Here is a 15,751-nt window from a genome sequence, read left to right as displayed (position 1 = left end):
GGCAGGGGCTGGGTTCTACCGCGCCGGCGACGCGGGGACCCTCAAAAACCATGGGCGCTGAAACCCATGGGCATGGTGACTCGGCGGGCACCGTTTGCGTCCCCCCCGACCCGCGAAGGAGCCTTTTTAAAGGCTGCGGAGCGGGTGACGGGGGGGGGGTGCTGTGAGTCCTCCGCTTCCCCTGCCGAGTGAAGCCGCATGCCATTCGACGGAGAGCGCTGACTTCTTCCATTGAAAATTTGGACTTTAAAAGAATAACCCGTGAGTAATTAGAACTTGGATTAAAAAAAGGGGAAAAATTCTTCTTAAATTCGGAGCGAGCGGGGCAGGTGCAAAAAGGAAGTCAGCCTCCCCCCTGTTGTAGAGGAGCTAAAGCAAAGGATTTGACAACTAAGATTGAGTGCAACCTTTTTTTGATAAAATTATTAACTTCGTGATGGAAAATTATAAGACTGGGCTGGAGGAGAAAAGTGGAATGTGAATTAAAAGGCAACCCCCCCCCCCCCGGAAACCCCGGGAGCGATCTGTAAGAGCGCCGGGAGAGGAGAAATAGAGGTTTTGACAGCTGTCAAAGGAGCTGTCAAAGCAGAAGAACAAAAAGAGAACTTTGTTACGAGGACTTTGCTGGTCACATTTGTTACAAATTGGATATAAATTGTTTAAAACAAGGAATAATAAGTTACTTTGACTGTTGGGTGTGATCGGGAAGGAAACTGAGTTACTATAATCCCTCTAGAGGAGCTGTGGGACACTACAAGTATTGTTGGCATCGAATTTGAATAGGACTTTTTATCTCCTGGGAAACTGCAGAAATGGAACACTATTTTGTCTACAGAGGTCTACACACTAAAGGAGACAATAGATTTATCTATTGAAGAATGGAAGGGACTTGACGTAATGTTTTGTTCTTGAATAACAAAGCCTCTGCAGAGGAATTAGAAGCTTTTTGGAATTAGAACATTTGTGCAGGAGAGCAGGAAAAAAAAAAGAGGAGAGAGAACAACAAGAACAACAAGAATAACAAGAACTGGACAAAGTTGGAAGATAGACTCCTTCCAAGATTGGACATGTGAAATCAAAGATGACCAAAAGACGGCAAAGACTAATAAAAAGACGGCAAAGCAGACTGGTGAAGGACTGTGGTTTAGATGTGGGAGCTCCAGGATGACAGTAGATATTGACGGACATTGGGAATGCAACCGGGAAAGGGGGGAGGGAAATTTGGAATCCAAAGGGTGTTAAATTACATTTTATTCTTTTTTCTATTTTTCTGTTTATTTTAATCTGTATTGCATATTAAAGAGGGGAACTCGTGGAAGGGAACAGGTCCATTTTAGGGGATGGGAAAATATTTTTTAAATTGGGTCAATGATAAATAATTTTAAAATTTGGGGTAAGAATTTGTTGAATCTATTTGAAAGAATTGGAATACAAAAGGGGGAGGGGAGGGGAAGTCCTGGAAGGATGCCAATGAAAATTAGGTTTTAAATTTGGATGTTTTTCTTTTTCTGTTATATTTGAAAATCTTTAATAATTTTTTTTTTTAAAAAAAAAGACCATAGCTCAGTGGTAGAGCATCTGCTTTACATATGGAAGGTCCCAGGAACAATCCCAGGCAACCCCAGGTAGGGCAGGAAAATACTTCCAATCTGAAATCCTGGAGAGCTTCTGCCAGTCAGTATGGACAATACTGAGCTAGATGGACCAATGACCTGACTCAGCATAAGGTAGCTTCCTATGTTTCTAAATGTGACTGGTATCTGAGTGCCAAAATAACATCAAATTATGTCAAAAGCATGTAAAGGACCTTAGACATGAATTATTATTCAAAGAAAGCCAGCAGATCCCTCCCATCTCATTTTGCTTATACTTCCCAATGTGACAATGAAATGTGTGGCTTCAAAGTAGCCTCAATGGATTTAGGAGAGTAAATAATGCCATGGCACTAAAGGATATGTAATTAATTATGACCACTTATTTCATCTGAAAAAATAGCGATCATGCTAAATGAACCATGGACACAATTTCAACCACATCACAACTATTGAGTGTGTTTTTCCAGTGATGAGCATTATGCAAGGCTGGAATTTAGCTTTTGAAGCAGAAAATAACTATGAAAAAAAATGCATCTGAAAAGAATGCTATTGAAAAGAATAAAAAACAAAGCACTATTGTTTTCAAAATAACAGCTGGTTGTTGAAGCAAGCAGTTAATGCTTCTTTTGGCTCTAGTGGAGCAAGAACGGGTTTGTTAAAAGTTGGGTCCATCTTTTGTTTTGTTAGGCTTGTACCAAGATTAAACGCTGGGTATAGTTTAAGATGCTTTATCTATATCCTGCCACTGATATGCATATTGATGGCTGAAGACAATGAGTTAGAGAATTGCCACAATCCTCTGTGGCTGGTGAGGCTGTAAGACAAGGATTTGCACAAGGCCACTCAATGAACTTTGTGGTTCAGCCAAGATAGAGACATCATCATCATCATTACTCTAACCTCCTTTTAGAGCCACAAGCTGTTGTCCATCTTCTGGTAGCGGAGTCCCTAATTAATACGCCACTTCCTTGGATGGCTGCAGGTTCTATTACTGGCGGTGTGAGGGAGTTCTCTCTAACCACTTTCTCAACAACTCTGTCATGTTCCCCCTTACTCTCCTTTCGCCCAAAACTTAATAAACCCTATTGATGATTTGGTCCCTGGTCTCCGCTTCTGAAATCCAGCACTTCTTACCCACTCCAATGAATGCTTCTCAGTTTATTCTAAGGAAGTACCCGAGCCGCTTCAGCCATTAGGCAGACTAAGGCGCCTGCCTCAGGTGGCAGAAGCCCCCAAGGTAGCACTGATGTTGGCCAAAATCAATTTTGGCCACCACTCTTCCGCCAGCAGCAAGAGGCAGCAGGACAAGTGGAGAACAGCATTGACGGCACTAGGTATGGTGGCGCCAGCGGCAGCAGGAGAGCACGGCAGGACAGCACTTTCCATTTTGCCTCAAGAGATGACATGGGGTACGTCACCCCTGAAAATTACAATTTACATTTGTAAGCTGAAGAAGCTGGATTCCAAGTGTTTTTGTCTTTTAATACAGAAAAGCAATTTTTTAAAGAAAATAAGAGAGACCTCAGGAACAAAATATGAAGAAGAAAAGTCGTAACTAACACCGACTGGAGCATGTTCCCGATTATTAACCCTCATTTGGTACTACTTAATCTCCAGAATGTATTAGTGCCAAAAGGAATATATTTGACAAACTCTAATACATTGACTACAGTTAACAATTTACCTACAGCTGTTGCTGGACTAATGGTGTCCACCAGTGGCAAGACCATTTTAATTACCATTGTCATCCATCTCATGAAGCTTTATGCATTTCTATTATTTATGGAGCTTTCTTGCAACTGTTAGATGACTCACGGACAGCCAAGGGATCAGGAGTTCAACTTATGTTATGTTAGATGTTATCACCAGAGAGCAGCAAAGGGCACCTGGGTCACATATGTGAATTTGACCTCTGGTGAAATGAGTTTGGGGCTAGTTGTATTTAAGAAAAGAGAAGGGAAAAAGAGCAAGCTCACTCTGCAGAGACAGTACTGGGTAACTGCACCCTCCCCATCTATTAGGTGCTGATGGTTTCTTAAGAGGTGCTGAGTGCCCTCATCTTCTGCTGAAAGAAACTGGAAGATAGATGGAGACACTCCATGCTTTTCTCCACTGTTGTGCAGTAAGAGTGCATTTCTTGTTAAGCTGTGTATGGTCTGCATGCCTTGCCCTGAGGTTGAGCTTATTAATACAATGTCTTCTTCAAATATTATAGGGGACCTTTGCAGTGGTGTCACAACGGGGGCAGGGTGTGTGTGCCCCAGGTGCCATGTCTGCGGGGGTGACAAGAAGGCACCCTGCGGGGGCTTGCGGCGGCGCAAGCAGCCATCGTGCCGCTGCAGCTGCATGTGGAGGATCCTCCATTCGTGGCTGCAGGTGCAAGCAGAGGATCCCGGTGCCAGCGGCAAACCGCTATGTACAGCGCATGTGCGGCGTCACATGCACGCACTGTAGGTAGTGATGCTGCACATGCACTGTACTTAGCTGTTTGCTGCTGGTGCCACTCCAGCACAGTACGGACAGTGCTGGGATCCCTCCTTCGCCGCTACAGCTGCGAGCAGAGGATCCTGGCACCATCCGTATGGCACTGGAGTGGTGCCGTCGGCAAAGTGCTAAGTACAGCGCATGTGCTGCATCGCTTTGTACAGCGCATGCATCACAGTAGCGCCGCCGCACATGCGCCCTACGTAGCGATGCCTGCCCTGGGTGTCACGACGCCTTCGTTTGCCCCTGGACCTTTGGCCCTACAAATGTTGCTTAACTACAACTGCTACCAGCTCAAGCAAGCATGGGCAATGGCCGGGGATGATGGGAGTTGTAGTTCGGCAACATCTGGAAAGCCTCAGGTTCCCCGTGGAATGGCACAGAAGGAAAGCAAAATGGGCCCTTGCTCTGAGGAACTTGCAAAGATAGAGCACAATCTGTTCCCTTCCCTGCAGAGGTCTATAGAGTATTTTAACTCTCCTCCTTCCTCCTTTGCCAGATAGGTGTAACGCCTGGTGGACTGCAATACACCAAGCTATTACTTGGCCTGCAATAGTGATATTCTCAAACGGGCATTCTGGTCAGAGACATTATTTGGCTTGCAGCTGAGTTTAAGAGCATAAGTAGTTCACATTTACAGGCAAACCTATGCCAATTCACACTTTCTGAAACAATAAGGACTGAAACATGGACAACTTTTGTAATTTGCATGTCCTCTGAATTTTCAGTAGTCTTTTCTAGTCAACTAATGTGTACAAATGCATATACTAGCAGAGGCAAACTTTGACCATCTTTCATAATATGGTGCTCTGTATGAGGCCAAAATTCGGCAGTCCCTAATGCATCTTCCCAATTATGGATCACCTCAATTTTGCTCCCCCTTGACTTGGCACCCTGTATGGGGGAATCACCCTAAATCTGGCGCCGATACTAGGAGAAAGTGTGCGTGCATATATTAGTGAAAATAACATGGAGAAATGTGTTACAATTGGAAAAACTGCATTGCAAAATTCCCCGTATTTGGCAGAATAGCAAACAAAATTGTGTACGTCAGGAGAATTTTGCAGTAAAATGCTGCTGAATTTTCATGAGGATTTTTGTTTTTTAATGGAAACTGAAGTGGAAATGTGGAAAAATGAATTTAATACTGGAAAAATGAAAGAGAAACTGTTAATCACTTAACCCTAACCAGCTTGCATGGTTTGAGGCCTGCAGTTTGATGTGAAGCCCCCCCAAACCATGTCTTAGGTAAAGGTAAAGGAACCCCTGACCATTAGGACCAGTCGTGACCAACTCTGGGGTTGCGGTGCTCATCTCACTTTATTGGCCGAGGGAGCCGGCATACAGCTTCCAGGTCATGTGGCCAGCATGACTAAGCCACTTCTAGTGAACCAGAGCAGCGCACGGAAACGCCGTTTACCTTTCCACCGGAGCGGTACCTATTTATCTACTTGCACTTGGATGTGCTTTTGAACTGCTAGGTTGGCAGGAGCAGGGACCGAGCAATGGGAGCTCACCCTGTTGTGGGGATTCGAACCGCCGACCTTCTGATCGGCAAGTCCTAGGCTCTGTGGTTTAACCCACAGCGCCACCCATGTCCCTAGAAACCATGTATTGCAAGCTGCCAAATGCCTGGCAAACACTCCGGTTACTTGCTACTCAATCATCTTAACAGGAGATGTCAAAAACTAAACCTGGAACATTCTTATTCAGAGACATAAAAGTAATCTATGGAATTCACTGCCTCAAGATGTGGTGGTAGCTGGAGGCTCACATGGGGTGTTTTGTTTTTTTAAGGGATTAGACCAAAGGTCCCATATACACTGCGTACTTCAAGAAGTATCTTACCACTTTAAAGAGCCATGCCTTCTCACAATGAATCCTGGGAAGGGTAGTCTTTCAAGGGTGCTGAGAATTGTTAGGAGACCCCTATTTCCCTCACAGAGCTACACCTGCCAGAGTGGTTTAGCAGTCGATCCCACTTCCCAGGGAACTTTGAGACTTAAGTTGCTTTGCAGACAAACACAAGAGGTTAACAGGTGAGCATGGTGGACTGATAGGTTTAATTTGTTGTTGTTTAGTCGTTTAGTTGTGTCCAACTCTTCGTGACCGCATGGATCAGAGCACCCCAGGCACTTCTGTCTTCCACTGCCTCCCGCAGTTTGGTCAAACTCATGCTTGTAGCTTCGAGAACATTGTTCAACCCTCTCGTCCTCTGGCGTTCCCTTCTCCTTGTGCCTTCAATCTTTCCCAACATCAGGGCCTTTCCAGGGAGTCTTCTCTTCTCATGAGGTAGCCAAAGTATTGGAGCCTCAGCTTCAGGATCTGTCCTTCCAGTGAGCATTCAGGGCTGATTTCCTTAAGAATGGAGAGGTTTGATCTTCTTGCAGTCCATGGGACTCTCAAGAGTCTCCTCCAGCTCCTTAATTCAAAAGCATCAATTCTTCAGCTTAATATAGATTCTTAAATGTGCTCCAAGAGTGAACTTCACCATCATTTGGGCTGGGGAGAAATAACCTTTGCAGAATACTTGACACAAATGCCCTGTGTACCACACCACATTCATAACATGGGGTAGAGGACAGGTCTAGCTTCTATCACGTGCTTAACACTGAATTTCATTAGGAAAGGAGTTTGATTTATTGCCCTCCAATGTCTTTTGACATGAAGTGTAGGGAAAGCAGTGCATAAATGCCAATGCACTGCAACACACATCGCTTTTTAAACTCCGTCCTTCTGCCTTAGTAAAAATTTTTTTTAAAGAAAACAAAAGCCCCAGCGATATTATCCTTTAGAGAAAATGCTCTGACGTAGTAACTAGTTGGGTTGCCCCACTCTCCATTTTTGGTTTGTTTTTCAATGCCCCTGGCACAAATTAAGTGCAAATTAAAGCACTGGTGTGCAAATGTGTGAAATGTGCCCCTTTCCTCCTATATACATGAAAGAAAGTGCCTAAGAAGACGAAAAACATGGCAGGGACAATGCAAAGACACTGTTGGGTTTATCAGAGCCACAAATCAGGATTAGTCCAGACACAAATGTAAGTGAGATAACGTCTGTGAATGCGCACACATCTGGCCCCCACCCTAGGAAGCCTTCAGCACCACTCATTTTAGAAATTAAATTCTGGAAAGAGCCGCGGAACAGGGTAGAAGTCACTCCCTTCCTGGCGAGAATCTCACGCTTCTGCCATCCCTCGACCTGCAGTTCCGCGTTGTGGCCGGGAGGGGGCAGCGCAGACCAACCCGTTTGCGCTCAACCAGCAGCGTGTGAAGCCGAGACGGTTCTGTTTCTTGCAAAAGGAAAGGAAAATAAGTCGGGCCACGCAACCGCATCTGGCGGGATCCATTGCTGACTTGGCAACGAGGCAACATTCCCACGGCGGGCAGACAGGACGAGGTTCTCTTCTCGCTATCTAGGATGCGCAGATCCCGAGCGCCGCGAATTCCTTCGAATTATACAGGGGCTCCCGAAATCTCTCTCTCGCTCCGTCTACACACAAACACGGGAAGAACCCAGGTCTCTGGATGAAACTCAAAATATCACCCAGGGCAATAAAACTAAGGTCTTTTCAGCTTCTTATACTTCCAGGGGAAGAGTTAAAGCACAAGCTGAAATCTCTCCCGCATTGATATCCAGTTGATTGAATTTTGGCCGCAAATCGTACACAGGGCGTTTCTCATAATAATTTAGCCCGAGATTTTTTATTCGCCTTAAGGGGGGGCGGGGGGCGAGATTCCTAAATCACCATCGCGATCGGAGGCATTTTCCCCCCGCCCCACCTCGAACAATTAGAGCAGACAAGGCCAGAATATAAGTACTGTTACTTGGGAGTAAGTGCCCTTGGTTTTTTGTTTTGCTTTTAAACGAGATCCAGGAAAAGGTGTCTTTTAAGAAAGAGCCTATGGAGGCGCTTTTGACGGATCCGTGTTTTTAAACCATGTTTCTGCGCCACTGCGGCCCCACGAAACAGTGGATGCATGATTTTTTTTGATGCTGCCTACAGAGTAAGACATGGTCTACAGTATCATGGTGGTTTTATTTAATTTGAATGAAAAGATCATATGAATTCATGAGGATCCGTTTAAAATCAGCTGGATCCGCCTTTTACCCTTTTAACTATCACCCTCTTTTTGGGCCCCCGTTTTTGCCAAAGGTCCAGCATAAACATTTCGACTGTCGGTCGTCTTCTGTTACGCGGCGAGCCACGTGTACGAATCGAAGGTGTCAACCCTGCGCGCACTTACTGGGGAGCAGGCATCGTGCAGGGACCACGTGCAACTTGACTGGGGGGGGGGTGCCAATTTGAATAAAATATTGTGGTGGTCCAGGTAAGCCCCGTCCTGCAAACTGATCACATGATGCAGGCGCATGATGCACCGTTTGAATGGCAGTGCCCATTAACTTTAGGAGGGGCGCACCCTCAAAGATTTTATTGGGGAAGGTGGCTCCTATGCCTTCGAGGAAACCGACCTCGGGCCCCATTGCACGCCTGCAAGCCTAGCCTGCCCCTGATTTGCCAGGCTCGAAGCCCAAGGCAAGCTCTGGTGAAACCTACCCTCGCCAGAGCCTCCATCGATTTCATTCCACCTTTAAAAAGAGCCCCGGAAAGGGGGCCCCGAATTCTGCGTCACCACAAGCGGCGTGGGACTCGCCCGAAGGCCCGAAGGTGAGGCGGGATTGGAAGGCCCAGGCGAAGGGCGGGCAGCTCCAGGAAGGCCCCTTCTTGCGCAGCCGCCGCAGCCGGAGGAAGAAGCACTTGGCGGGTTTGGCTTCCCTGGGAGCGCGCGGGGCGAGGCGTCGCTTTCCGCCGAAGGGGCGCTGCTGGCACGGCAGGGGATGGCCAGATTCCCGGGGACTGGAGGGCCGCGGGTGCGGATCCAGGGGCGTTGTTTCGGTGCCGGTAAAACCCGGATTAGGCAATCCTCTCCAAGAACAAATGAAAGCTCGCTCGCTCTCTCTCCGCGGGAGAGGAGAGGTTGAAGGCCGCAATCCAGCCCAAGTCAAGCACGTGCACGCGAGCCCAGGCACGGGCTTTACTCGGGAGTAAAAACAAACACACACCAACCAGCCACAATTCGGGAGGAGCTGCTCCGCGCACAGGATGGCGCAGCACGCTGCTTACGTGGGAGTAGGTCCCGCTCAATTCAAAGGGCCTTTGCTCCGAAGGAAGCGTGCGCTCTCTAGTTTACCTGGGAGTAAGCCCCACTGAGTACTACTTTCCGAGCAGGCAGGAGGATCGGGCTGTTTAATGGCCTCTGCTTTCGGGGGAGGGGAGCGTGCACTTCTGGCCACCCGCTTCCTGCACACGCGCGCTTTCTCCCGGGGTGCGAAGCGCTCTCTTGAACCCAGGACCGGGCTGCCCATTCAAATCGAGGGGATCGTGCCCCTGGATCTTTAATATACCGTATATACATACATGTTTGTTTTGAAAAATGCATGTATTTAAAGGGCAGTATCTTTTCGCATTGCCCCGGTCCTTCCTTATAACGTCTGAAGCGAAAGCGGAATCAGCCGATCGGATTCTCGCCTCCATCCTTTTATAGGCTTTACCAGGCCGGTTTGCTACCCGGGGTGGGAGGAGCAGGAGATTCAACATATATTCCGGGAGGTTTTTGCCACTCCAAAAGTTTTCAGAGTGATGTGGGTGATGGCGGCGGACGGAGGGAGGGGGAGTCCTGCTCCCATTGATTAAAATCTCCATATTTGTCTTTAGGCATCTGGGGTTTATTCAAACTTTCCCGTGTCTCTCTCTCTCTCTCTCTCTCTCGCCCCCCCTCCTCCTCACTCCTTTCTCGTTCCCCCCACCCCTTCCTTGTGCATTTGTAAAGTAGCCCCATCGAGAAATGATAAATATCCCTGTTGATCACTTGATTGATTACCTCTCGGAAAGGTCACGCAAGCTCGCAGTAATTTCCTTTCGCCCAGGGCTCCCTTTTCCCACTTTGACTCTGAGCGCGACAGTTCCAACTATACAGGGGCCTTCGCTTTGATTTTAACCCCTAAGTAGCCCCCTGAAGAAGGAGGAGAAAAGGGTAGGGGGGCGGGAGGGAGGGGGGAGGAGAGAGAGAGAGAGAAAAGCCCACAATGCAGAGGCAGAAAAATCAGAGGTAAATAAAGCCAGCTAAGGTCCATTTCATACCCCACTTCCTCACCAGCCCTCTACGCCCATTGAAGCAGATCAGTAAGGTTAAAACAGAGGAGGGTCTTGTAAAGGAAAAAGATACCCCCTTTAAAAAAAATTCTTTTAACCACCCCAGAGCCTGGGGGAGGTGAAAGTGTTGTCTGAATGGCCCATTTGTGACTCTCTCTCCCTCTCTCCTGTGGTCTGCACATTCAACTGTAAGCAACCAGACACGCTATTAATTTACCCAATGCTACCCAGGGTCCTGAACCCAATTAATTTCTAATAATTATAGCCCAAGGGGGCTTGGGGGCGGGAGAGTTCCTTCCCACCCACCCCTCCCGAGCCAATGCCACTTCACGCCACTGAGGTCAGCATATCATAATAAAAGTGTGTATTTTGAAAGCGATCTGTAGGAGACTGAGTTACTGCAACGGCTGGAAATTGTTTCCATTTTGCCTAATTGAGCCCCATGGCTGAATGCTGGGAGTCCCGAGACTTTTAATATTAATATTAATAATAAAAAACATTTTTTTTTAAATAAAAAGTTTCTTTTCTACCCGGGCTGGGGGGGGGGGCTTCCCAGTATCAGCTGCGATCAGCCCGCGAGAGATTTAATTTCTTAACAGCAAAAACCTGAAATCAAGCATTGGGTAAACAGTACTAATAATTGCCTTACAACGATTAAATTAATCTCCCTGCGTTGGTAGCTAGGAGAATATATATCTATACGAGATTGAATAGCAGCAGGTAGAGTTCATTGCACAAAAACAATGGGGGCTACAAACGCCATGATCAAGGGGAGAAAAGGAAGAAAGAAAGAGGAGAAAAGAACCGGCTCTCTCTTTCGCTTTCTCTCCGCCGCGCTTTCCAAACAGACTGCGGGGCATGTTCAATTAAGTTCAATGTGAGGAAAAGAAAAATTTCCTGTTCCATAGCAGAAGGCATTGAAAACTCTGGACGTCGGGCCATTTCCCTGTAACAGGCATTTAAAAGCACGCCAGTACCCGCAATTCCAACAACCTGGGATTATAACGCCGGAGACGGCGCACCGTTCTTTAAGCCACGTGGTGGAGTATTTTTTTTTTTTATTTTACAAGCGAGGAGGCGGGAGGGGGGTGTCTCCTTCGGTCGGGCAATAAACGCGCCCAGCCTTTATGACCGCCACCATCGATCCTTTCCTTGCACCCGCCCAACCACCCCTCTCAAATTCGGACGTTTGAGAAGGAGCGTCATAAGCCATATAGATATAAAAAATATTCTTAAAAGCAAACAACAAACAGGAAAACCTACGCCGCCTCTCTTGCCCTAAAAGCGGCATGGAAACGGATTCGTGGTCGGTGAGATTGGAAGGATGGGTAGAAAGCACTGGACGGCGCCCTGCTTGCCTTTCCTCGTGGCTTGGGGATCTCTCGAGGCGTCAGGATAGGGCTCTGGCGCGCGAGAAATAAATGCAGACCGGAGCGGTCCGCCTGATGGCTCTCTAGGGTCGTGCAGGGGAGAGGGAGGGGTTCCCCGACGTCTGGTTGGGGCTCCCTGGCTTGCAAGTCGCCTGAGATTCGGAGCAGGTGAAAGTGACCAGGCGCAGGGGGCCTGGAGCTGGACCCGAATTTTCTCCTCTCTCTGCGCCGCGGGAGGGTCTGGGCTGCCCGGGGGACCGGGAAGCGGGTGGGCGAGGGGAAAGGTCAAGGGTTTGCGCATTTAGCTGAGACAGTTTGTATATATATATATATAACCCTTGCATTCCACCGCCTCCTGGTTGGGTGTTTCGGCCGTCGGAAGAAACGCTTTACAAATGCGTCGCGTGCGCTGCCACACCAACCTCCCCTCGCCTTTGATCTTGGATTGGGAAGAGAAAGGTGGGCGGGCTTTCAAGGCCCGCTCCCCTCCCACCTCCTCCTTTGACGTTTTGCAAGGTGGCCCCCTCTGTCAAGTCGGAAACTCCCCCGGCGAGCGACTTTTCTCCCAGCCTCAGTTTCCTCATCTGTGAAATGGGAAGAGTGTAACGCTCACAAGGGTAGTTCAGAAAACCCGAGAGTATAAGGAGGACACCTTTGGCCACTTTCTTATGCTACCTTCTTATGCTCCACGTGCAAGGAAGTCTTATTGAGAGTTTTGGTTTTCTTCTTTTTTTGCCCAGTAAAACACGCTCGGTGTTAGTAGGTGCACGCCCCATTGATTTCAATGGGAACTTCAAACACGAACTCGAATCAGTGAGGCAAAAGTATAATGTATATACTGTACTTGATTTTGGGTGGATCCTGCCCTCTGGGTTAAGGAACCCAGTCTTGCAGGCGCTACAAGTCCCATTGAATTGAATGGGATTTACTCTCCGGGTTAAATATATTGAAAATCACGCCCCCGTGCTGCACTTCTGTGAACACTTACTCGGGTATAAACCTCAGCTGAATTCAGTGGGGCTTAAATTCGAGGAAGAGCACTGTGGATAAGTGCATAAGTGCCATATGACAGAACAATAGGAGGCTCGGCCGGCGTCGGCTTAGGTAGCTCACGCGACAACTGTTGCAAACGTAGTTGCTGTATAGTTAAGGACACAGCCAAAAGGACATGTTCATATTTATTAAAAAAAAACTCCCAAGTATAGTATCTGGAATATGCCTAAGGGGGAAGAATATCCGCAATCATTTCTGCAGAGTCCAACCCCACACCAGGGCGAGCCACGTTAACTAGAATGTAAGTCCCACTGGTCTCAGTGACATATGCTACAGAGGAAAGCTAAATTTGTAAGAAAATTCGCCTGGTAGCAAATCCCATTGAGCTCAACGGAGCTTGAGTAGAACATGATTAGGATTGGGTTCTAAAAGTCAGATCCTGTGCACGATTACTCAGAAATATGCCCCCTCCAGTTCAGTCGGTCTAATTTCTAAGTAAGGAAGGGTGCCCACGACAGGGTTTGCCCACCATCCTGCACATTTACTTGCGAGTAAGCCCACTGAACTGAACGGGCCTTACCTCTGGGTGACGATGGATAGGACCCGACTGTCAGTACACTTAGATTGCAGCCTTTTGCTATCGTGGTCAAAATAAAGGCAATGCCCGTTTGCCAAGGGCACCCAAGAAGGTGTCAGACTCTCTGCATATATATTATTGAATCTATGTCCCTCCTTTCACCCGAGCCTTGGATTCCAAGAAGCTCAAGGCAGAGAGCCCACCCACCCCGCCTTTCCCCCTCCCCATTTTGATCCTCGCAACAACCCAGCGAGGTAGGTCTGCTTGAGCGCCGCGGGAGCGCCTGGCCCAAGTGAGCGCCGTGCCTGAACGGGGCCTTGAACCCGGATCTCTCCCACACCCCGCCTCCCGTGTAAGCAGCGACTGTCCTAGGTCAAGACCCAAGACGCTGCCCACTATGCCCGACTGCCTCCGGCTCCCACGATTCGCTGACGCGCGCCCGCCAGCCGCCACTCCTTTTGCTGTGTGCGTAAACCAGAGTGCGTTATTGCGCAGCGCTTGGGAACATCCGGAACGCCGCAGGCTGGAAGTCTATAAGGTTCGTTCGGGGCAAGCGCTCTCCCCAAAGGAGACCTCCGGGTGGACAACATGGGCTTGGGCAGCTGAAGCACGCAGGAGAGCAAGGAGAGAGGGACTTTCAGTGGACGGATCCTGCGCCACTCTCTCGGCCACGCAGCAGACTCCAGCCAAAAGTCTGCCCGGGCCTGGAGAGAGCGAGAGAGAAAGGGAGGCGAACGGAAGAGGCGCTGCGAGAGGAGGCTTTCAAGGTGATAATCCTGGAAGTCTGCCTCCGTTTACACAGGCGACGGGGGAAGCCAACAGGTGGCGGCTCAGGCAAAAGAAAGACGGCCGTCCTCTCCGCCTCCGTCGCCGCCCCTCCTCTTCGGTTGGCCTCCTGTGCCTTGAAGAGCTGCACATTCAACAGGTGAAGCAGCTCCAGGAATCCTGGTAGGGCAGGAATGGAGAGAAACACCTCACCTGTTTGAATCTCTCGCCATCCTGCCCTGGGCTGTTAAAAGGCACACGAGCCCCGCTTGGAGAATTTGAAAGGTGGCAATAGCATCCCTTGTAAAAAAAAGAAAGAAAAATGAAAAAAATGGCGGGGGGGGAGACATAAGCAGAAGGTGCATTTTGATGTGCCAGGGAGGGGCACAGTTAACTGTTTCCTTGCTCCTCCTCACCTTAGTCGCCACCCATTTCTTCCGAGATGGAGACCATGCCTTCTCCCTTTCCTCTCTCTCTTTTTACCCTAGACTGAATCGGTGTGTAGATTTCTGTCTCATCTAGCTCTTTAAAAACAACAACCAACCAACCAACCAACCAACAAATTAATTAATTAATTAATTCTATTCTGGAAGCTAGGGCGGGTAGTATTTGACATCAGCACAAAAATTTACATTGTAAAGTTAATTATGACACGAAGTCCAGCCTTTCCAAACGGAAATATTTTCCTCGCAGGTAAGCTAAGGCTAGAACTTGGGCGGACGTCCCACCAAAGGGACCTTGGGTCTACCTAGAACAGTCCCCCCCCCAAATAATTCCCTTTGTAGGGGATCCCTTTCCAATGCTTTTTGTGTCTTTCCCGCGGTGGTCTTTAACATATTTCGACGGATCACGCCCAGCACCCTCTTTTCAAAAGCAGCCGGGCCATATGCCGCTGAGAAACTCACCTCTCACCTGCCTGAAGGCAGTAGCCCTCCCGTTGTTCCTATTCGGAGGTAGACTGCCCCTGTATATGTAGGTTTTACTTAGTTCAACCTCTCCCCAACCCCCGTTATTCTCGACTTATTTGTTTCACTTAGTTATTCTCGACTTATTTGTTTCACTTCAAATGAATATGCTTTAGAGGGAGTTGCCAATTCATTTAATTTTTTCCCTTTAGATTTTTTTTTATGTACACAAATAGGCTTCAATTCCAATGCATTTTTTTCCTTTTTATGAGAAAGGGATTATTACTTTAAAAAAAAAGGAACCCTCGTTTTCCCCCCGCAAGACCACCTGTTCTCAATTTTTAAAAAAGCAACACCTCGCAGGGATTTTAGTAATGTATGTTTAGCACCATTCCCATATTCCACGGCCTCTTTGAGGGTTAGGAAGCGCGCTTGGCCGTCTCCATGCTAGCAAACGACAAAGGTCGCTCAGGAAAGAATAGAGAAAACTAGTAAGCGCCCCTCGGCTTTTGATCTTGCGCTTTTGCCGAGCTGGTCGCTGCCACAAGTGAAAACCCCCGACCCTGGGTCTCTCCCACTTTTACAGCTAGATCCGATGAAAATTGCTCAGAAATCAATCCCACTGATTTCAATGAAACCTAGGCCCATGCAAGGGCTTAGATTTGCTGCCAATGCACCTGACTCTAAGTATGCTTACTCCGAGGCAAGTCCCACTTGTCTGCAAGTCAAGAATGCAGAGGATGCTAATGCTGGCCACAAATGACCCAATCTGCGTTAAATCGATGTGGCTCTAAATCGTATGGAAATAGAGCTTGAAAGCGACTGACTCCGACGCTGGGCTGTGACCATCAATTCAGAAGCAAATTCCAGCGATTGGCTTCCGATCATTGGGTTTAGGATCGGATGCC

This window comes from Podarcis cretensis (genome assembly GCF_951804945.1).
Source record: "Podarcis cretensis genome assembly, chromosome: 5".
NCBI lineage: Eukaryota > Metazoa > Chordata > Lepidosauria > Squamata > Lacertidae > Podarcis > Podarcis cretensis.
The sequence above is the reverse complement of the archived record's forward strand: the minus strand, read 5'-3'. Positions refer to the sequence as shown.